The sequence below is a fragment of the Myotis yumanensis genome, unplaced genomic scaffold (assembly GCF_028538775.1).
Source record: "Myotis yumanensis isolate MYYU_CA2020_CCGP unplaced genomic scaffold, mMyoYum1.0.hap1 SCAF_11, whole genome shotgun sequence".
In the NCBI taxonomy this organism is placed as follows: domain Eukaryota; kingdom Metazoa; phylum Chordata; class Mammalia; order Chiroptera; family Vespertilionidae; genus Myotis; species Myotis yumanensis.
The window spans coordinates 68,371,445-68,394,714 of record NW_027223762.1 but is presented as its reverse complement, the minus strand read 5'-3'; the positions used below and the strand labels follow the sequence as shown (position 1 = coordinate 68,394,714).

At 47.8% G+C, this 23,270-nt stretch overlaps 1 long non-coding RNA gene across 1 annotated transcript; it reads left to right on the top strand.

Moving 5' to 3' along the window:
• The first annotated feature begins 5,200 nt into the window (after positions 1-5,200).
• On the top strand, positions 5,201-9,129 carry LOC139019539 (uncharacterized). Its single transcript, XR_011473123.1, has 2 exons — positions 5,201-5,458; positions 8,168-9,129. It is a non-coding gene; the product is annotated as an uncharacterized lncRNA (long non-coding RNA).
• The last annotated feature ends 14,141 nt before the right edge of the window (positions 9,130-23,270 follow it).

The following is a 23,270-nucleotide window of genomic DNA, read 5'->3' as shown; positions in this document are numbered from 1 at the left end:
ACACAATGTTAAAGGATTTGTACAAAATCACATTAGAAATAAGGGGCCTGTGCCTTCAGCTCATTTCACTGTACATCCTCAGGGGTATTTGTTTTTCCCTCTTTAGACATAACAATTCTCTCAATCCACATTTTATCCATCTGCTCTTCTACCCACCTGTCCATCCACCTACCCATTATCCACTGATTCATCCATCCACTTAACCATCTATCCACTGATCCATCCACCCAACCATCTACGCATACACTTCTTTTCTTTTATCTGCCCTTCCAGATGTGTGTCCACACCCCTCCATTCATTTACCCATCCACCCATTGATCCATCCATCCATCCATCCATCCGTCCATCCACTCAACTTTTGAGAGCCTTCTTTGTGCTTGTCACTCACTTTATAATGCATTGAAACCACCTACCAGGTTTTATTCATAGAAAATGAAGTTTTCATTTTGAACAGGAATGGCAATATCTGCGTCGGTTACTTCTCATTTGAAAAATCTACCATAGATTTTCCCTGATGATAGCAAAATAGAAATGCTCTAATTCCTCCTTGAAACTGAAATAAAATGCCTGGGAGCCTGACAACAGAGGAACCAGGAAAAGACCTGGTTACCAGGAATCCTCTCCTTCCTAAGTACATTAGAAGTACAATAATGATGGTTATGTTGCTGGGTCAGTTTAAAGGGCACACTTCCAATTATTTCCCATCAATACCAAATTCACATCATTAGAAATGTGTCCCTGATGAAGTCTTGGAACTTTTGGCAAAAGCCCATGTAAGCATCCAGGTGTTTCTCGGGCTCCCGTTCAGATCCCCTTGTCTTCAGGATTGCACTCTGTCTGGGACTTTTAATTCCCCAATTTCCAGGTTGAGGGCAGTGAACCGAGCATCAATGATGCAGGTGGCCTAACATACTGAGACCTCGAAAAGGGATGTGTTTCCCAGTAAAGAAAAACAAAACTTCAAAAATCATACAGAACAGAGTGAAACAAAATATGAATTTACTGTTCCATCAACTGCTATAAGAGAAAAACTCAAACATGTAGAAAAATTTTGAAACTTCTAAGTAAAAAATAAAACAAAACTTAAACACTCCTATTGAAAACGTTTAAAATTTGCCCAAACAGGATATAACCCAATGAAATAACTATCACCACGTCTCCCAGTCACTCAAGACTTCCTCATCAATCCGCGCCTGGTCGGTGGCTCTCCCACGTCAGTACGCATCAGTGTCACCTGGACCGCTGGTTAAAACCACTGCTGGCTCCCGCTCTCAGGCCTTCAAAGGCAGGTTCTGTAGGCCTGGCGCGGGAGGGGGGGGGGGGGGGGCCAGCGATTTGTATTCCTCCGTCCAGGGTACCGCTGCTGCTGCTGGTTGGGCACCCACTTTGAGAAGCATAACAGCAGGCCATCTCTTGTCCTCATCTTACGTAACTTCTCAGATGCAGTGACACTGGGGACCACCCCCTAGACTTCTGAAGGTCACTCTTCTCTTGCTTTCCCTGCCAGCTCTCCTTTTCTCCATTTATATTCACCCTGACACTCCTCAGGGTTTGATTCTAGGCTTCTGTTCCTTCACGGCCATTTCTGAGCAGCCTCATTCCCGCTGAAGCCTCTAGTCACCACATACATCTGGTAGCCCCCAGGCTGCAAAGCCAGCCTGACAAAATGTGACTCCCAGGGACGGGTCCATCGTTCACAACTGCACCGCAAGTGACAAGTGTGTGCCTGGCATATGGAATGTGACTAATAAGTATTCGTTACAACTTCCTCGTAGATGTTTCTATCTAAATGTTCCACAAGCTAGCTTCCAACTGGAACGAAATGTGTTCAGAAAGAAATATATCAAAGTATATGACATAAACTAGATTCTTGGCCCACATTTTCAATGGTACTGTTATCGTTGAAATTAGCTAGTTATTAATATTAATAATAGGAAGGGAGCAAAGGGGAGGCCAGACATTATAAGCATGGCCACCCGGGCAGCGTCACCAGGAAGCTACAGCGTCACACGCCCCAGGAAACCACCGTCCCTTCCCTGCAGGTCACTGGGGAAGGGGTCCAACAAAGGGGGAGATGGGCACATGCAGTGAAGTCAGGGTGATGTAGGGAAGGTGCCTGCCTTCAGTCTAGCCTGGGGAACAATGGATTGGCTAGAGGAGTGAAGCCACTGCAAGTGTGCAAAATCCTGAAAGGTTAATTGGTTAAGCTCCTGATTATAATCCCCAGACAGAGTTCCCTCTCTTGCCCACTTGCTTGCTTTCTATCTCTTGCTCCTTGCTCCCTTTCAGTTTCTTGCTCTGTGACTCGCACTCGCCAACCATGTGGCCATAAGCACCCACATGGTCCATGGCCATGGGGACCCCACACACAATGGGCTGTAGCTGGGAACACAAGCCAAGCTGGCCGGATGCTGGACTGGACTTTAATATGGAGCAGAGACTCTGGGCAGTGGCCTCAATTCTACCCTCACTGAAGACAAGATTAGACTTCTTCCAGGGTGAGCTGGACAGAGATGGGGCCTTAAAGGGAAATCCCCTTAATTTTACATCATCAGTAACGCTTTCCATGCAGTGCCATCCTCGCGTGGGGGCCTCAGGAAATTCCTTTCCCCACAGCACCCCAAGAACTGCACTTCCACTGGTAACAGCACCATCATGCACCCATTCTGTGAGATCTAATAAACCGAAGGGTCATCCTTCAGTCCTCACCTGTCAAACATCAAGTTGTGTTTTCACCTTCTAGATTTCTTTCAACTCCATCCATTTCCCCATTCCCATTGCCACTGTCTAGTCTAGGCTACCCCTCTCTCACCTGATTGCTCAGCACAGCCTCCCACCCAGTCCTTCATACAATCTCCCCACCACCCAGCAGTCAGCTGGGAAATCAGATTCCATCCTGCCACACCCGCACTGAAGCGTGACCACTTGCCTCGTCCTTGGAGCGAACAGCCCTCAACACAAATTTAGTCTAATTGGGACCCTACTGACTCTCAGCTACATCTCACGCTCTTCTCCACCAGCCCTGTACTCAACTATTTCCAACTTAAGTTTGTTCCTCGAACACTCCATGCTCTTACTTCTGAGTGTGGATGAAAAGGGGACTATATACTAAACCCCACAAGGTCAGGGGAGGCCCACAGGGTGGCCTCACAAAGTCAGAGACTGAAAATAACTACTCAGGACAGTCTGAACATACAACTTCCTAGCTAAAAGGGAGTCAGGGCAGGCAGTCATGTCCCGCCCAGTATCTTCCCTGACAAAGGTCGATCTTTACCTTAACTGAGCCTGTCTATTGTCTTTTTGCCTTTGGAATGTCAGAGTAATTTCCTTTTTTCCAGGCCCCTCACTTCCCTGGAACAGAGACCACGAGTCCCCATTGTGATCATGTTCATTGTTAGCTGTTCACTACCCGGCACCCACCTGTGGAAAAGGAGTGTGTCTTTCTGTTTTATCCAATCCCAGAGACCGCTTTCTCCTGCCTCCCTAATCTATCACCAATGAATTTCATGGAACCCCTTCCGCCTCCGACTTTGATTTTAATGTATAAAATAAGGTGTAGAACTGCCATTCTCTGGAGCATTTTCTCAATCCGTTAAGATTTTGCTTCCTGGTAATTGTTGTCAGTTGGGCTCAAATAAACTCATCAAAGTTCTCTACAGGTTTGACGTTTCTTGGTGTTCCTTTCAGCTGGAATGCTCTTTTCCTTCCTACTGCATGTTTTAGCTGGCTACTTTCTACTCAGTTTTCAGTTCCTAACTTAAAAATTCACATCCTCCAGGCAGCCTCCCTCTCCCCCCCCGCAACCAAATCAAAACAACCCTCCCCCCTTAAATTAAGATAGAGTCTGCCTGGGCCCCTCTAACACGGAACCTGCACACGCGGTGGCACCACTTGTTTAATTCCTGCCTAATCTGCCTTTTCGGGGTGAGGCTCCTATCTTCACAGTGCTGGGCCCAGAGCTCGGACTGTCATATTTGCTAAAAAAAATAGGCCAACCAGATCTAGGGGTGAGGGGGAGTGGGTAAAAGAAGTTATTCAAAAACTATTTTAAAGGAAATGATGTTTCTGTGTTCACACAATCACAGTAGCAGTGATGTCTGGGAAGGGGCATGAGGGACATGGGCGACGGAATATTCGGCACCGTGTTCTGGGTGCTGGTTACATGGGGCACACAGAGGTAAACAATTCATCAAACTGTACACTGAAGAACTTTATGTATGTAAACCATTCCTCAATAATTAATTATTTTAAAATATAATTCATATGGCGATATAAATATTCATATGGGTTAAAACAGTTCATGTGGGCTATAACAATAAAATTCAATAACAACCAAAGGCAAAGTTCCTTAAGATGCTAAGTATTCCCCAAAGATCCGGAATTATAAACACTCTGAAGTAATTCTTTAAGTCCTTGTTCTGAAAATGTGATTGTTCTAGATCCACTCCACCTTACTTAAATCTGAGACCCTAAAATATTGTTAGGGAAAGAAATGATTTCAAAGTCATTCTCCACAGAACGGCAAATACTGTTTAAAAACCCCATTTCACTACTTAGAGAGGTTGGAGTTGATGAAGGACAGTCTATATTACAGCGCTGGAGGTATCTGACCCCGAGAGGGCAGCTGCGGGCCCGGGGTCTGCTCTCTGCTGGCCAATGTGATCACTTTTTCCTCCTCCAGGCAGAGCGACCACGGGCTGTGCGGGGTGGGAAGGAGCCCTGCTATCCTGACTTTGGGGGAAGAAAACTTCCCAGAAAGTTGCCATGAAATTTAGGATTTGTAATACAGTACAGAAGTTCAAGGTTCATTTTCTAACCAGCAGGCAAAGGCAGAGGCCTTGCGAGCTTGCTTTCTGAGTTCCTTTCCATAGGTCCCTGCTCTCTCCCACTGGGCTCCGCGGGCTTGCTGATGTCTGACACCCAGCCCTGAAACAGGCTGCCGGCTGGTGAAGAGCCGGGAGACCGTACCATCCAAAGCTATGAGGCTCAGAGCCACTGGCCACGATCATGGCACTTCGTGGTAGCCTCCACCCTTCGGTGATTGTTCTACAAAATTACTCGTTTTGCTTCTATTCTTGGTATTATTTTAGTCAAAGTTTCACCTTTCTCGCATCTCTATTTGCTACCGGCATTTTGACACTCAAAAATCAAAGGAGAGAAGATTGTAAAACTCCTGATTATCGAGTTTAGTGCAGACATGACTGCAGCAGCAGCAGCAGGTGAAAGAGGAAATGTAAACATTATGAAACCCATGCGGTGGCCGGGATGGAAGAGGAAAGCAGGCGCCATCTCGGCCTGACAGAAACGCAGCGCCATCACTGTGCCCCTTTTCCTGACGGGAAAACTGAGGGAACCGGCAACCGCAAGATGACGGGATACCCCGCAGCAGATGTACTCGGCCCTAATGGGAAAGACCGTCGCTTTCTCGGAGTATTCCCCGGAAACAGACAATAATCCGGTAAAGTTGGCCCTGCGGGGGGATGAGCAGGGAGGAAGCTTGGGGCCGGGGCGGGGCGCAGTCAGCGATGCGGATGGGGATGGGGATGGGGATGGGGATGGGGATGGGGATGGTTGGTGATGGTGATGGTGATGGTGATGGTTGGTGATGGTGATGGTTGGTGATGGTGGTGACGGCGGCCAGCTCCTCTCCCTTCTCCATCTCTGCCGCGCCGGTCCCCGTGCCTCTGCCCGAAGAAACACAGCCGACAGGACCTGCACCCGCGCCGCCTGTCTGCGGGCGCCAGGTGGCGGCGCCCCAAGAGCCCCCGGCCCCGCCCGCGCCCAGCAGCCCCGCGCCCCGCAGCTCCGTTCTCCCCTCGTCCCCAGGAGGGCACCGCTTCGCCCCGAGCCCCGGAGCCCGCCGGCTCCCAGCCCAGCCCCGCGGCCCGGCGGCCACTTACCCACTGACGCCTGCGCTGAGCCCGCCGCCCGCTGCCCGAGACAAAGGCGACCCGGCGCTGCGCCGCCAGCGCAGCCGCTCCGGGAGCCGTGGCTGTAGGACCAGAGGATGGGGGCGGGGTGGAGGCAAGGAGGAGGAGGAGGAGGAGGAGGAGGAGGAGGAGGAGGAGGAGATGGAGGAGGAGGAGGAGGAGATGGAGGAGGAGGAAGAGGAGGAGATGGAGGAGGAGGAGGAGGAGGAGGAGGAGGAGGAGGAGGAGGAGGAGATGGATGAGGAGATGGAGGAGGAGGAGATGGAGGAGGAGGAGGAGGAGATGGAGGAGGAGGAAGAGGAGGAGATGGAGGAGGAGGAGGAGGAGGAGGAGGAGGAGGAGGAGGAGGAGATGGATGAGGAGATGGAGGAGGAGGAGATGGAGGAGGAGGGGTACCTAGAGGAGGAGGAGGAGGAGGGGTACCTAGAGGAGGAGGAGGAGGAGGAAGAGGAGGAGGAGATGAAGGAGGAGGAGGAGATGGAGGAGTTGGAGGAGGAGGAGATGGAGGAGGGGGAGGAGGAGATGGAGGAAGAGGAGATGGAGGAGGAGGAGATGGAGGAGGAGGAGTTGGAGGAGGAGGAGGAGATGGAGGAGGGAGAGGAGGAGGGGGAGGAGGAGATGTAGGAGGAGGAGATGTAGGAGGAGGAGATGGAGGAGGAGGAGGAGGAGATGGAGGAGGAGAAGTTGGAGGAGGAGGAGGAGATGGAGGAGGGAGAGGAGGAGGGAGAGGAGGAGATGGAGGAGGAGGAGGAGATGGAGGAGGAGGGGTACCTAGAGGAGGAGGAGGAGGAGGAAGAGGAGGAGGAGGAGATGGAGGAGGAGGAGTTGGAGGAGGAGGAGGAGGGAGAGGAGGAAGAGGAGTTGATGGAGGAGGAGGAGATGGAGGAGGAGATAGAAGAGGAGGAGGAGGAGATGGAGGAGGAGGAGGAGGAGGAGGAGATGGGGGAGGAGGAGATGGAGGAGGAGGAGATGGAAGAGGAGGGGTACCTGCAGGAGGATGAAGAGGAGGAGGAGGAGGAGGAGGAGGAGAAGGAGGGGAGGAGATGGAGGAAAGGACCGGCGGGAGGAAGCAGGGAGGGGCCGCTGCAGGCGCCCGCCCAGATGCCCGCCCAGATTCAAGTCGCCTCCTCCGGCCACCAAGCTCCAGGTCCGCAACGGAAAACCTACCTGAGGGACCAGGGTACCGCCCCTCGGCAGCCCGGGTGGGAGGAAGAGAAAAAGGAGGAAGGGAGGTGTGTGTGTGTGTGTGTGTGTGTGTGTGTGTGTGTTCCTTCTACCTAATCACGATCCTCCACCTACCCCGTGTCCCTGGGCGATCTTAGGAGATGGGGGCCTGCCTCACCTGTGCGGCCCGGGAGCTCCCACTGCCTCTCCATCACGGACCCCTCTCTTCCGCAGGGTCCCGGTCCCGCCCGGGACGGAGAGGATGCCGGCGGCCCTCGCCCTGAAGAGGGGCCAGGTCTGCTCGCCTCCCTTCCTGGGGGGATGGGTCCGGTTGGAGGGAGGGGACCAGCCACGCTACCCTCCGCAGACCTGGGCGTGGGCCGGCCGGTAGGCTTCCCTTTTTGGGAGAAGTAACACTGCTGCCTGGAGCATTCATTTGTTTTTATTTTAAAAACTTTTTTTATTATGGAATTTTTAAAAATCAGAAGTAGAAAGAATAGTATAATGAACCCACAAGTGCTCAGCTCCAGCTTCAAACTTTTCCTTCCCTCCCTCCTTCCTTTTTAAAACGTATATTTATGGAGGCAACATTGGCTCATGACGTTATGTACATTTCAGGTGGACATAGCAGTTCGCTCTCTGTTTACTGTACTGTGTGCTCACCACCTGCAGTCTAGTCACCTGTTCTGTGCTCGGCCCTCCTCCCACCTGCTCCCCTCTGGTAACCACCATTCTGTTGACTGTATCTATGAATTTGTCTGTTTTATTAGTTCATGTGTTACTTTTTTGTTTTACTAGTATATTCTGCATGAGTGAAATCGTATGGTCTTTGTTTTTATCTGACTTATTTCACTTAGCATAATACTGTCCAGATCCACCCAGGTGGCAATATTTCATCCTTTTATAGCTGTGTGGTATTCCATTAAACACACACACACAACACACACACACATCTTATCCATTCATCTGTCAATGGACAGGGGTTGTTTCTATGTCTGGGCTATTGTAAAGAATGCTGCAATGAACATAGGGGTGTGAATATCTTTACAAATAAGTGCTTCCATGTTTTACAGGTAAAACATGAAGAGAAATTGCTGGGTAACATTGACACCCCAAGGGCAAGCTGAAGTTCTTCCTGGGATTGTGTTTCACGAAGTTGAAGAATAAAATTGTGGACAAAAATGATTAATGGAGCCAAAGTTTATTGGGAGAAGCCAGTCCTGGAACAGGTGCCGCTGGGGCTCCAAGAGCAGCCAGTGTCGGAGCTTCCTTGCCATGTTGCAGTCGGGAGTAGCTTAGTATCCAAGCTAATTAAAGTCTAGTTGTCCCTGTGTGGAAGCCCACGGACCCAGGGACGTGGTCCCACCACGGGAACAAACGGCAGGAACCCATTGTCTGTCAGGGAGAAGAGAGAGCGCGAAAGGAAGTGTGTGACTTCTAATTTAGGGGGGGGGGGTGTAGTCTTGCTAGCTCCTAATTGATCTCTTTAAGTAATTCTGCCATAGCAATATCCTTTGGATTGATTTATACGCTTTAGTGCCTTGTGATTGGTTAACTGCATGGTACCTGTCCTAGCAATATCCACACATTTTAAAGTTCAGGCCTCTCTCATTAGTGCCCTTCCTTCCCCACCTAGTTGGGGTGCCTCAGTAACTCTGCCTAGTTGGGTTCCAGGTTCTTCTTCCTTTCCAGTGGCCCCACCCCTATCTACCTAGCTTCCTTCTGTCTCCTCAATATGATAGTTCTATTATTAATTCTAAAAGGAAACTCCAGCCCTGGCCAGTTTATCTCAGTGGTTAGAGCATCAGACCATGGACTGAAAGGTTTTCTGTTCGATTCCCAGTCAAGGGAACATAACCTCAGTTACAGGCTTGATCCCCAGCCCCTGTCAGAGCGTGTGCAGGAGGCAACCAATCCATGTGTCTCTCACGCATTGATGTTTCTCTCTCTTCTCTTCCCTCCCCTCCACTCTCTCTAAAACAATCAATGGGAAAAAAATCCTCAGGTGAGAATTAAAAGGAAACTGTAGACTGTCTTCCTTAGTGTCTGTACTTCATTTGCTAGGGGCAGAAATAGAATTGTAGAGACTAAACCATCAATGGGTCTGGGCTGCCTGTCACTACTTGAACTAATTCAGCAGAGACAGGGTTGAATCTTGTTGAGTGTTTATTCCAATATTGCCAGCAGTATGGAAGAGCAGCAGGTCAGCCACAAAAATTTGCTCAGACCCCCCTACCCCCCCACCCCCACCATAAGCCAGTTGCTTATATTGGGTAGGGAGGACGAAGATTACATGGGAAAGTAGGCAAAAGGGATAAGAATGGGAATGCAAAATGGGCAGTTTACAGGTAATGCAGGCTGAGGGTTTGCAAAGGGCTGGGGTTTTCAAAGGGCTGGTGCCTCTGGTTTCTGCAACAAGGTTGTTAATCTTTCCATGATAATAGGCAGCTCCCTGATGTGGAGGATGGGCTGCATTTCCAGGTGAACTCCCAGGTCCTGCATGTAACTCTCAGCCAGGTTAGAATATACTTTCTTTAATCATAACAGAACATTCACAGTTAACAGAGCATGATTAATATTTCTTATAACTATAGCTATGTTAGGGGCAGAAAGAGAATATTGGGGACCAGTTATAATTATAAGAATTATATTGAGACTGGTAGGAGGGGCAGAGGTTCGAAGTGGGCTGGTCCAGCACCCGTGTGGGCTGTTTCTTTAACCCAGAGGGAGATTGACCCTGCAGAGGCTGCCATGAGGAGCAAGGTGTCCCAGGCCCATACCAGACCCCCCCACCCAGGGTTCCAGAGCTGGGAAGAGAAGTGCCTGTAAAAACAAGCAGGGATTGTGGCTGAGGGACACGGAGGCTGCTGGAGATCCAGGTGTCCCTCTATAAGAGCCAGGAATGAACTTACTTGGACTCGCTTCCTCTGAGCTCCAGCACCAGAAGGCATTGGGGGACCCAGACATTTGGGGAGGAACTGGATTGTCTGGCATTGGGGCAGGAACTCGGGGTGGCTTTATAACAGACAGAGGTGTTTGCAGGGGTTATTGTTCCTGTGCCAAGACCTCCCCTGTCCCAGGGCTGACTGGCAACCATATCTGAGGACCCATCAGTCTGGAGCACACTGCTATACTCTGGTGATTCCCTGACACCCCACCTCATCCAATTTTCAGCCCACCCAAGCAGTTTTCAGAAGCTTTTCCATACAAATGGCCTGTCCTGGCTCAGGCTTCAAACTTTGCTAAACTCTCTCAAACAAACTGCAACTGATATCAGCATGCCCCAAATCTATCAATAAAAAGCCCAAGACCAGAAATGCACTAATACCAGCCTGCTTTGATTCACAGCTGGGCCTTGCCTGGGCTCTTCAAACCCAATACAAATAAGAGGAATCTGCAGATCTCTCTGTAGTTCCTGATGGGTGCCCCCAGGCAGTGGCTGACTCTGGACCTCCTGGAAACCCAAGAGCTGGTGTACCCAGTGGAAAGCTTCAGACCATACCAGATTACAACTCTATACATCCACAAGGGGCAGACTCAGTGAGCACCAAAGCCCCACTGAAGCAAGTCCTGCTCTATAGGAGTGTCTCCTGCACAGCAGCTCTCTCATTGAAGTCACAGTAGTCACAGTTGGTCCTCACAGCTAATTGGCCTGGAGGTCAATTCCTTCCAGTGGCACCAACAGCAGTCAAGTCTCAACTACAACAAGACTGTGCACACAGGCCACACAGGGACACACCTAGAATGCCCAGCTCAGGTGACTGGGGAGGCTGAGCCACTGGGCCCTATAGGACACCTACTGTACAAGGCCACTCTACCAACTCCAGGAGACATAACAGCCCTACCTAATACATTGAAACAAACTCAGGGAATCAGCCAAAATGCAGAGACAAAGAAACATATTACAAATGAAAGAAATGGAAGAAAGCAAACTACTGGATACAGAATTGAAAGCCACTATTATAAGGTTACTCAAAGTTCTTCATGAGACCTTCAAGGGACTTAGTAAGACTTTCAAGGAATTTAGTGAGAATGCCAAATACATGAAAAAGGATCAGTCATAAATTAAGCATACACTAGCTGAAGTAAAAAATAACTTACAGGGATTCAACAATAGAGTAAAGGATTCCGAGAATCAAACCAACAACTTGAAATATGGAGAAGAAAAAAAACCACACACACACAAAAACAAAAACAAAAAAACCCCTCCCAATCAGAAGAGCAAAAAGAAAAAAGAATCCAAAAATAAGAAGATAGTGTAAGGAGCCTCTGGGACAACTTCAAGTGTACCAACATTCTCATTATGGGGGTGTCAGAAAGAGAAGAGAGAGAGCAAAATATTGAAAACCTATTTGAAGAAATCATGACAGCCCTAGCTGGTTTGGCTCAGTGGATAGAGCATCAGCTTGTGGACTAAAGGGTCCCAGGTTTGATTCCAGTCAAGGGCATGTACCTCAGTTGCAGGCTTCTGGCCCTGGTGGGGTGCATATGAGAGGAAACCAATTGATGTGTCTCTCTCACATTGATGTTTTTCTCTGTCTCTCCCTCACCCTTCCACTCTCTCTAAAAATCAATGGAAAAATATCCTCTAATGAGGATTGTAAAAAAATAAAAAGAAATAAAAAAGAAATAATGACAAAAAACTTCCTCTACCTGGTGAAAGAAACAAACTTACAAGTCTAGGAAGCACAGAGAGTCCCAAACAAGAGGAACCCAAAGAGGACCACACCAAGACACATTATAATTGAAATGCCAAAGGTTAAAGACAAAGTGAGAATCTTAAAAGCAGCAAGAGAAAAGGAGTTAGTTACCTGGAAGGGAATGCCCATAAGACTGCCACCTGATTTCTCAATAGAAACTATGCAGGCCAGAAGGGATTGTAAGAAATATTGAAAGTGATGAATAGCAAGAACCTACAACCAAGATTACTCTACCCAGCAAAGCTATCATTTAGAATTGAAGGTCAGATAAGAAAAAGCTAAAAGAGTTCATCACAACCAAACCAGTGTTACATGAAATGTTGAAGGGTATTCTTTAAGGAGAGGAAGAAGAAGTAGGAGAAGAAGAAGAAAGAAGAGGAGGAGGAGGAGGAGGAGGAGGAGGAGGAGGAGAAGAAGAAGAAGAAGAAGAAGAAGAAGAAGAAGAAGAAAAAATATCCTATGTAATAAAAGCCTAATATGCAAATTATTCCCTCGGGCGGTTGTTCAACCTGGAGTTTGAGACCAGGAGTTTGACTGCTTGCTATGATATGCGCTGACCACCAGGGAGCGGTGCGGAATATGGCAGGTGTCGGCAACCCGCTGCGACCTCTCACCAGCTACCTGGGGGTGGGGGTAATGGGGACAGAAGTGCGGTGAGAATGCAGGGTGTCCACCAAGCTCACTCTCACTCCCCCTGCTAACTTCCCCCGGGACACTAGGGCTCCCACACCAGGGAAGCCCCCACGCTCAGGTGCCAGGTGCCCACGAGGAGCCTGCCCCGCACCCACGCAGTGTCTTCTGGGTGAGCTGGGCCACAGCCACTGGGGCTGCAGGGACTGGTCGGGCTCCCTGTGGGTTTGAGCAGGAGCTGGTCTGCAAGGCTGGCCAGGATAGAGTGTGCTGCCTGCCCAGCTGCCATGCGGCGCCGCTGGGTGGCCCAGAGGCCCATGCTGCACCCTGGCCTGTGGCATCCGGCCGTGTTCACTACACCTCCGCATGGGGACTCGGGCACAGTGACTCAGGCGAAGGGGGGTGCTCGGAGGCCTGGGGGCCCAGGGGTCAGCTGGGGCCTGCCCTTTCACACCAGATGCTCACACATTAATTGCTGGCCAGGCCTAGGGATTGCACCGGGCCTCTAGTGAACAATAAAATGGCAATAAATACATATCTATCAACAATTGAATCTAAAACTCAAAATAAATAAGAAATCTAATGAACAGAATAAACTGCTGAACAAAATAGAAACAAGCATGGAAATGGAACAGACTTACAATTCTCAGAGGGAAAGGGGGTGGGAATGGGTGTGAAGAGATCAACCAAAAAACTTATATGGATACTAGAAGCCCCGTACATGGATTCGTGCACCAGTGAGGTCCCTCAGCCTGGCCTGTGGAGATCGGGCTGAAACCGGCTCTCCTACATCTCCTAAGGCAGTGGTTCTCAACCTTCCTAATGCCGCGACCCTTTAATACAGTTCCTCATGTTGTGGTGACCCCCAATTTCATTGTTACAAATGGAACATAATTGAAGCATAGTGATCAATCACAAAAACAATATGTAATTATATATGTGTTTTCCGATGGTCTTAGGCAACCCCTGTGAAAGGGTCGTTCGACCCCCAAAGGGGTTGCGACCCACAGGTTGAGAACCGCTGAAGATGAACAGCTTCTAGATGGTGTTCACCATCTCTGGACTTCCTGGGAAGGAAATCAAAACTCGGACTGGCTAAGGGTCCGAGTTTGGCCTGCCTTTGAAAAAGGTAGAAGAGAAGCTTTCCTAGGCAGTTTTCTACTGCCTCTGTTCAGGGACTTGTTCTGTATCTCTGAGCAATTGAAACTGATTTTATGAATGCAGGGTATTCTATGGTGTAAATGTGGCGCGCACTGGTGTGAAAGTGTTTTTATGTTTGTTTGTTTCTGTTTTGTTTTTGTTTGTTTGTTTTTAAAAAACCTACTAAACCTCTCCTGTGTTTCCGTGGTGACTCAAAGTTTTTAGTGGGGAATGCTATCTGTCTTTATTGTTTAAACATGTCTCTTTGTTGTTTGTTTAAATTGTTTAGATAGTAAAATTTCTGTTTGCGTCTCTTAAAAAATATGAATGGGAGAACATATTTGCCAATAACATTTCCGGTAAGGGTTTAATCTCAAAAATTTAATGAGAACTCGTACAACTTAACAAAAGGAAGATAAACGAACCAATCAAAAAATGGGCAAAGGACCTAAATAGACACTTTTTGAAAGAGGACATACAGAAGGCCCAGAGACAATATGAAAACATGCTCAAAATCACTAATCATCTGAGAGGTACAAATCAAAACAACGAGGTACCAGCTCACACCTGTCAGGATGGCTATCATCAACAAATCAACAAACAACAAGTGCTGGAGAGGATGTGGAGAAAAAGGAACCCTCCTGCACTGCTGGTGGGAATGCAGACTGGTGCAGCCACTGTGGAAGACAGTATGGAGTTTCCTCAAAAAGTTAAAAATGGAACACCCATTTGACCCAGTGATCCCACTTCTAGGAATATACCCCAAGAAACCAGAAACACCAATCAGAAAGGATATATGCATCCCTATGTTCATAGCAGCACAATTTACCATAGCTAAGATTTGGAAACAGCCTAAGTGCCCATCAGCAGATGAGTGGATTAAAAACCTGTGGTACATCTACACAATTGAATACTATGCCCCTATAAAAAAGAAGGAATTTTTACCATTTGCAACAGCATGGATGGAACTGGAGAGCATTATGCTAAGTGAAATAAGCCAGTCGGAGAAAGATTGATATGACATGATCTCACTCATATGTGGGATATAATGATCAATGTATCTTGATGAACAAGAATAGATCCAGAGACAAATGATGGTGGTGGTGGTGGTGGGGGGGGGGGGCGGGTTTGGAGATCAACCAAAGGACTTGTATGCATGCATATCAGCATAACCAATGGACACAGACATTGGGGCGATGGGGGCTTGCCCGGGGTGGGAATGGCTGGGGGGGGGGAGCGGCGGGGGGCGGGGGGGGGGGGGAGTCAATTGGCAGAAAAGGAGACATATGTAAAACTTTAGACAATAAAAAACCCCACAAAACAAACAAACAAAAAATATGAATGCATTGCTAATCTGAGGAATGTTAATTATTTAATTCTGTCTTAAATCCTGTCTTAATACTGTAAATCCTGTCTTCCCTAAATCAAGGAAATCCTGTCTTCCCTAAATCAAGGACATTGGACCCATCATGTAGATCTTATCTTCCCTAAACCAAGGACACTTAGGAATAAATGATTTGCATTTGGCCTCCCTAAACAGAGGTTAAATAGCCTTATTTTGATTAGCTTTTTTATTCAGGTTTTTTGTTTGTTTGTTTGTTTTTAAGGGAGGCAGCCTGGTCCCTCCTTGCAACATGAGAAATAGCTCCTCCACAAACTCTACTGTCTTAGAATGTATGTTAAGGAATTTCAAAAACGGGTTTATTGGGGACTACGGGGTAAAACTCGACCCCTGGGCGTTAAAAAGGATGTGTGAGACAGACTGGCCGTCGTTTGGAGGAGGATGGCCACCAGAGGGCACACTGGATGTCCCCACGATCAGGAATGTTCACAGAATTATCACAGGAGACCCAGGTCATGCCGACCAGTGGCTGGAAATAGCAGAGCTTAAGCCACTTTGGATCTGGTTTTGTTTATGTGAGGAAACAGGCTAGGCCCCTCAGAAGGAGAAGGAGAATAAGCCTCCTATTCTGCAGGAACCCCCTGAGGAAGCCGCCACCTCCATATGTGCCTCGAGTGGTACCCAGTGCCCCTTTGCCTAGCCAGGGAAGCTTAGACACACCACCGCCTTCTGTCTCCCCCTAACCAGACTCTTCGCACTGATTATGACACTGAGTCTTCACCTCCTTTGTTCCTTCCTGTGGGTGACTGGATTTCAGACATTTTTCTAAAGAGAATCAACCTGTCTCTTCCTCTACATCTTTCCCTTTCTCTCTCACCTCTTTCTGGCTTCCCTTCTCTCTCACAACCCTTTTCCTTTACTATCTCACAATATGAATTTTATTGATTTATAAAAAGCCATTTGATGTACTCTGCCTGTATCAATTAGGGATGATGTAGGTGAATAAAATCAAGACTAACACTTTTATAGAATGAGATGAACAGATGCAATATAGTGCCTAGCTCCACTCGGGAGAACTGCCAAGCTGTAGGTTTTCTTGCAGAATGTAGAGTATTCTAGGGATACTCTGACCTTATGGGTCTTCGTGGGAATAAATTTACCAAAGAGCCCCAGTGTTAAGAGGAAAAGACAAAGAACATAATTAGCATCCATTGTTCTTTGTGGCCAGTCTGACACTCTGTGCTCGCATTAAGAAAGAACTTCAAACTATTAGCATGACAAAGACCTTCAGTTGTGATAAAGAAATAAAGTTTGGTTTGCTAAATAGAAATCCATACAAATGTGAAAGAACAGCTTGTGGTGATGAATGGATTCAAAGGCTATAGAGATCAACTTGCAGAAGATTAATAGAAGGGGAGATGTATAATATTGGGGCTTCCAGCTGTTGAAGAACGTTAAACTTATTGACACTGAAGATAAGCTGAGATAAAAGGCAGTCAGTCCAAATGGAGAGAAAATACTTTAAAATAAGCCTAATGCTCCCAACTAAATTAAGGCAGTAAAGAAATCTGTGGTTCCAGCCCATTTACTATTATAGAGACTACAGATCATTATAATGAACAGAAGATTATTAACCACAAAGTGCCCTATGCATCAAAGAAATTTGAGCTATTCACTTCTCCGCATCAAAGGAAAGTCAGTTGTCCTGACAAGGATGCTTCCACACACTAGTTGGAAACCAAGAAAATTGAGAATGTCGTTTGGGATGGCTTTACATCATCACAGGTGGGTCTCTATCCCTTCCCCAAGTCTGGATGGGCTTGCGGCTGCTTCAGGCAGCAGAGAGTGTCAGCAGTCATCCCCTGGGGCTCCATCAGAAAAGGTCTGTGGCTTCCAGCTGGCTTGTCTGGAGTGCTTACCCCAGTGCTCTTTCTTGGGGTCAGCCCACCAGAACCCAGCCACCAGGCTGGGAGAGGCCCGGCTCAGGCAGAGGTCATGGAGGGCTCCATCCAAGGCCCAGCCTCAGGCAGAGGTCATGGAGGGCTCCATCCACAGGCCTGGCCTCAGGCAGAGGTCATGGAGGGCTCCATCCACAGGCCTGGCTTCAGGCAGAGATCATGGAGGGCTCCACCCACAGGCCCAGCCTCAGGCAGAGGTCATGGAGGGCTCCACCCACAGGCCCAGCCTCAGGCAGAGGTCATGGAGGGCTCCATCCACAGGCCTGGCCTCAGGCAGAGGTCATGGAGGGCTCCACCCACAGGCCCGGCTCAGGCAGAGGTCATGGAGGGCTCCATCCACAGGCCCAGCCTCAGGCAGAGGTCATGGAGGGCTCCATCCATAGGCCTGGCTCAGGCAGAGGTCATGGAGGGCTCCATCCACAGGCCCAGCCTCAGGCAGAGGTCATGGAGGGCTCCATCCATAGGCCTGGCTCAGGCAGAGGTCATGGAGGGCTCCATCCACAGGCCCAGCCTCAGGCAGAGGTCATGGAGGGCTCCACCCACAGGCCCAGCCTCAGGCAGAGGTCATGGAGGGCTCCATCCAAGGCCCGGCCTCAGGCAGAGGTCATGGAGGGCTCCATCCACAGGCCTGGCTTCAGGCAGAGGTCATGGAGGGCTCCATCCACAGGCCTGGCCTCAGGCAGAGGTCATGGAGGGCTCCATCCACAGGCCTGGCCTCAGGCAGAGGTCATGGGAGGGCTCCATCCATAGGCCTGGCTTCAGGCAGAGGTCATGGGAGGTGAGCCTTCCAGTCGCCTCAGCCCGGGCCCCAGGGGTGTGAATGAGTTTCCTCCAGCTGGGAGTCTCTCCAGCAGAGACTGCAGACATCATGGAGAAGAAACTAGTGGTCCCCTTGGTGCCCTGTCCAAATCCCTGACCAAATCATCTGTGAGCATAATACACTGTCTGCTAACGCCATGAAGCCTGAGTCATTGTGAAGCAATAGACAACAGGAATATCAAATAATGAGCAAAAGCAGGTGGCCTGCCCAGATGCAGTGGCACAGTTTGCCCTGCAGCCTCAGGAGGGTCAGCGGGATGCAGTGAGCGAGAAGGCTGGGCTTGCTGACCTCCATGCTGTCCTCTGCCCCCGCTCGCTGCGTGGCCCCGGGAAGGCCCTCGCCTGGTGTCCTCATCTACTAAATGAGAATAACAAGATACCTGCTTTGCAGGCGGCTGTAGAGAGTGAACACACGTGAAGCCCTTTGAGCGTGGTCAGCTCGCCATGACTGCGTAAGCTGACGGCCCAGGGCCACCACGCAGGAGACAGGGCTCCTCACCACCTCACGTTACCAGGCGATTTCTGTTTCAAGAGCAGTGGATGCATGGAATGGGTTGCTTAGCAGGCTCTGTGGTTTTACAATTGGTTCACAACAGCCTCCTTTGAATCAGAGTTTTACAATCCTTTTGGGCTGTGACCCACAGTAAGGAATACCTTCCCTCTTGTGACCTACTGCACACAGCATCTACCTCTATAAGACCACATTAAATGTTTAATGAGCCCTGGCCGGTGTGGCTCAGCTGGTTGGAGCATCGCCCGTACACCAGAGAGGGTGGCGGGTTTGATTCCCAGTCAGGGCATGTACCCAGCTGTGGGTTCAGTCCTGGTCAGGGCACATGCGGGAGGCAGCTGAGAGTGATGTTTCTCTCTTTCTCTATCTCCCTTCCTTCTTCCCTCCCTCCCTCGCTCCCTTCCTCTCTCTAAGATAAAAAACATTTAATGAAACAAATGTTTCATTAAAAAACAAATGTTTTTTTTATTTGCCCTTACTCTGTGTAATGCACTCTGATCATTTCTATTTTTGTTCTATTTAAATTTTCAAAACCCACTAAGTTGATTTCATAACCTATGAAATGGGCCAAATCTGTGCTTAAATAATAATCTTTGTATGATTTCCTTGTCCTACACTTGTTACTGCTTTTTCCTTTTTTCGTCTAACTCCCCCTCCAGTGCACTCCTGCTGCCCCCACAGGTCCAGCGCTGTGCTGGCACTGGCCAGATGCCAAACCGAGGTGTTTGCATTGATTTTAGAACAGGGATAATGACTCTGTTTTTCTGCTCGTGTTTTCTGTGTGCTAAGCACTTAGTCCTCAGATGACTTATAACGCGATGCTGTTATTGATAACGATGCCGTGTGAGTGCCGGTGGGAGAGGCTCGGCTCGCCTCTGCATTCTGGGCGCCTGAGCACACTTGCAGCAGTTCTACATCCTCACCCGCTCACAATGCCTGTCTGTTTTGAAAGCTGTTTTCACTTCATAACAACAGGCTGTTTCAAACCAGACTCCGGCAAGAGCCTCACAATTAACATGTACGCTGCCTGTTGTTGATGCCGTTATAAATAACGAGCCCAGCATGTGCTTTGTTACCGGAGCCATTAGCCAAGCACAGTTCTGCCACTGAAACACTTCACTGGATAGTTCTTTTCTCTTCTCTTCTCTTCTCTTCTCTTCTCTTCTCTTCTCTTCTCTTCTCTTCTCTTCTCTTCTCTTCTCTTCTCTTCTCTTCTTTCTCTTCTCTTCTCTTCTCTTCTCTTCTCTTCTCTTCTCTTCTTTCCCTTCCCTTCCCTTCCCTTCCCTTCCCTTCCCTTCCCTTCCCTTCCCTTCCCTTCCCTTCCCTTCCCTTCCCTTCCTTTCCTTTCCTTTCCTTTCCTTTCCTTTCCTTTCCTTTCCTTTCCTTTCGTTTTCTTTTCCTTTCTCTTCTTTTCTTTTGCAGAACCTGATGATAATCAATAAAACAACCAAGTGGTAATTTCAGGAAAATGCAAATTAGAGCTATTGACCCTTCAGAGGCACTGCCTTTGGCTCATAGTGCAAAACATTTTTGTCAACTCTTGGGCCGCTGTACCAACAGTATGTGATTGTATGTGCACAGGGTGTCCCGTCTTAATTCCATTTTATCTGCAGATAAAGGAAATTACCTTCCCCTCAAGAAGGTACGATGAAGAAGGAGGTGGGCTCTGGTGCCACACAAACCAGAGTGCTGAATGGCAGCTCGACCACTCATCTGCTGAGCCACTGGAGGCCCCTTGTGTTAGCTCTTTGAGCCTCAGTTCCTTCATCTATAAAATGGAGATAATATATCTCTCAGGGGCATGGTCCTAGAGAAAAGTTCACGTGACATGAAGTGGTCAGAAGCCAGTTCTTGTTCCTGTGAGTGATGCATGTCATGTTCCATGGCATTCTGGCTTCCGACCAAAATGGAAAGGCCAAGAACTGATGGCCAAGTGAAAAGCAGCGCGGTACAGGCTGGCCAGGAGTCATGCTGTGGCCACTAGAAAGCCATGAGATAGTGATGAATGGGTAACCAATTTAATTTTAAAAAATAGCTTTATTTTTTAAAAGTAACTACCCAAAAGCTTAGAATCATAGCAACCAAAGGTGTCCATGTCCGAATCCCCAGAATATGTTCATGTGTTATGTTACATTGGCAAAAAGGGCTTTGTGGGTGCAATTAAATTAAGGGTCTTGATATGATATGGGGAGATTATGCTGGATTCTCTGGGTGGGTCCCCTGTAACCACCAGGGTTCTTATGACAGGGAGGGAGGCAGGAAGGTCAAACTCAGAGAAGATCTGAGAAAACAGAGGTGAGAGTGATGCGGGGCCGTGAGCCAAGGTCTGCAGGCAGCCTCCAGTAGCTGGAAAAGGTAAAAAAAGGAATTTTCCTCAGAGCCCCCCGAAAGGAAGCAGCCCTGCCAACACCTCGATATTAGCCTGTAGAATCCATTTATAGACTTAAAAATGTTATTGATTGATTTTAGAGAGAGAGGGGAAGGGAGAGAGAGCAACATTGATTTGCTGTTTTACTTATTTATGCATTCATTGGCTGCTTCTTGTATGTGCCCTGACCAGGGATCAAACCCACAACCTTGGCGTATCGGGATGATGCTTCAACCAACTGTGCTACCTGGCCAGGGCTCACTTTTAGACTTTTGATTGCCAGAACTGTCAGCTAATAAATTTGTGTTGTTTTAATCCACTAAGTTGTGGCAATTTGTTACGGCAGTGATAAAACCTAATCTCTGAATGAAGGAAGGGGCTGGTCCCGGGGAATACACAAGGTCAGGTGAACGGGAGTGCTGGGCAGGTTTTGTCTTGATGTAGGTGATGATAACGTGGGTGTTCAGTTTCTAGCTACACGTTCAAGGGCAGGTGCATGCTATGTGCACTCTTCTTCATCTAAGTTATATTTCACAATTTAAACAGTAGCTTTGGTGACTTTCCTTATTTGAAAATATCTAGCAGGAAATAAAGGACAACCTCAAACCGAGTAATTGAGGGTAGTGTAAGGGAACAGATATTACAGAGGTGATGCCAAGGGTTAGAGAAAGAAACAGGCCTGTCCAGTGCCCTGACTAGCAGTAGACAGAAGTCATTACCACTGTCAGGGCTAGAGGAGCTGTGGGAGAGGGCGGTCACAGGCCCCGGAGGAGCAGGTCTGTGAAAAGCATTGGGACAGGAATTGCCAGTGCAGGGACCAGCAGTGGGGGAGGTGGGGGGACACACAGCCCCACCCCCAACATCTTTCTGGTGCCGCCCATTGACTGATCCCACCCAGAAACCAGAGCACAGGGACCTGGCAGGTGCCTCTCACCCACCGGCTAGGGTGGAGAAGGTTGGAGAGTGGGTGAGAGTGGCCGAAAGAAAGCGTCCTGCACAGCCGAGCCCCTCTTGTCTTTAGTTCAAGTAAAAAATTCATGATCTCCACCTAGGGGACACCAAAATCTCATCAGATATCATGGGTGACGTCAGTTCGGCCCACGTAAAATTTTAGCCCTACCGGTGCTCTTCATGTACTGTAATGTAGGTTGTGGGACAGACGGAGAGAGAAAGCAATTTATATAAACATTTCTGCTCCTCATTCTCTCCTGTGGCTGGTGATGAGGCATAAACTGGCATTATTCAGCCAATTTCTCCTCCTCCCACGCTGTGTCCCCTTTCATTGCTGCCAGGGCTTCACTGGGTGAGGCGATTCTTTGTTCTATGATGGTGACACAAACCTTCATTCCTGAAGGCTGGAGTCCGTGGTGGCCTTGATTTTACTGCAGTTTTTTTGTGGGTGAAAACTGCGGGAAAGGAAGTGCTAAGAGACTGTAGGCCCAGGAATCACTTGGTTCACCACATTGTATAGCAATAATTCACTTGTTTTTCTTTCATGGTAAGTACTGATTCACCATCAATATAATTTTTTACAATTTTATTTTATATTTTCCATCACTATTTATTCTCCCACACCCTCTTCTACCTCTACCCACCCCCAAACCACCACACTGTTGTTTGTGTCCATGAGTTCTTTCTCTTTGTTTCTTTTTTGCTCAATCGTTCCCCCTCCCCATCACCACCCCAACAGAGCTGCCTGCCTGCTCTCTCTCAGTCTAGTCTGTCTCTATTGTCCGAATTAGTTCAGTTTGTTCATTAAAGTCCACATGAGTGAAATCACATGGTACTTGTCTTTTTCTGACTGGCTTATTTCACTTAGCATAATATTCTCCATGCTGTAGCAAAGGGTAAAATTTTCTTCCTTTTTATGGCTGAATAGTATTCCATTATGTAAATGGGCCAAAGCTGTTTCATCCACTCATCTACTGATGGATAGTTCGGCTATTGTAAATAATGCTGCAATGAACATAGGGGTGCATATATTCTTTCAAATTAGTGTTGTACCTTTGGATAAATTTTCAGAAGTGGATTTGCTGGGTCATTAAGCAGTTCCATTTTTAACTTTTGAGGAACCTCTATAGTATAGAGGTTCTATACTGTTTTCTATAGTAGCTGCACCAATCTGCATTCCCACCAGCAGTGAACTAGGGTTTCCCTTTCTCCACATCTTTGTCAACACTTGTTGTTTGTTGATTTATTGATGATAGCCATTCTGGCAGGTGTGAGATGATATCTCATTGTGGTTTTAATTTCATTTCTCTGATGATCAGTGATGTTGAGCATCCTTTCATATTTCTATTGGCCAACTGTATGTCCTTTTTGGAAAGTGTCTATGCAGGTCTTTGACCATATTTTTATTGGATTTTTTTTTTTTTTTTGGTGTTGAGTTTTATAAGTTCTTTATACATTTTTTATATTAACCCTTTATAAGATGTATTAGCGAATATGTTCTCCCATTCACTGGATTGTCTTTTCATTTTGTTGATGGTTTCCTTTGCTTAGCAAAACCTTTTTAGTTTGATGTAGTCCCATTTGTTTATTTTATCTTTTGTTTTCCTTGCCTGATGAGATATATCAGAAAAAAATATTGCTATGAGAAATGCCTGAGATTTTACTGCCTATGTTTTCTTCTAGGATTTTTATGGTTTTAAGCCTATCATTTAAATCTTTAATCCATTTGAGTTTATTCTTGTGTGAGGTGTGAGAAG